Below are 500 nucleotides of genomic sequence, written 5' to 3'. Positions count from 1 at the left end.
CTCGCGGGGCCGGGGGCCTCCCAGGAAGGCGGGGAGGGCAGCGCCTGTTTACCCAGGAGGGCTGTGCTGATAGCACGTTCCTCGAGTTTACTTTGCTTTCCTTGAGTTTATTGTGAAGGGGTAAAGTTTTCGGATCTGTCACGTGACCCTGACAGGTCCTGCCTATGGCGCGGCAGACCACCCACGCCGAGGGCCATGGAACTGCTTAATAGAAACAGGCTTGTAATTGTGAGTCCGCGCCGCACTCCGCCGAGAGCCTCCGGCGGCCCCGCGCGCCGGGGTTTTTACACTTTCCGCTCCCTTTGTAACGACGGAGGAGGAGGAGAGGACGAAGACCGGGGCGAAGGGAAAGACGACGACAGGGGAGACAAAGAGACCCGCGGCGGCCAGGCTAGGGGGAGCCGAGGGAAGACGGGGAGCAGACGGAGGCGCGGAGGACCAGGAAAGGGGGGCGCCGGGCAAAAAGGAATTGATGTGAAATCCCAGCCCCCGTCCGCGCC

This window comes from Myotis brandtii, unplaced genomic scaffold, assembly GCF_000412655.1.
Source record: "Myotis brandtii unplaced genomic scaffold, ASM41265v1 scaffold419, whole genome shotgun sequence".
In the NCBI taxonomy this organism is placed as follows: domain Eukaryota; kingdom Metazoa; phylum Chordata; class Mammalia; order Chiroptera; family Vespertilionidae; genus Myotis; species Myotis brandtii.
This window is presented reverse-complemented; position numbering follows the sequence as displayed.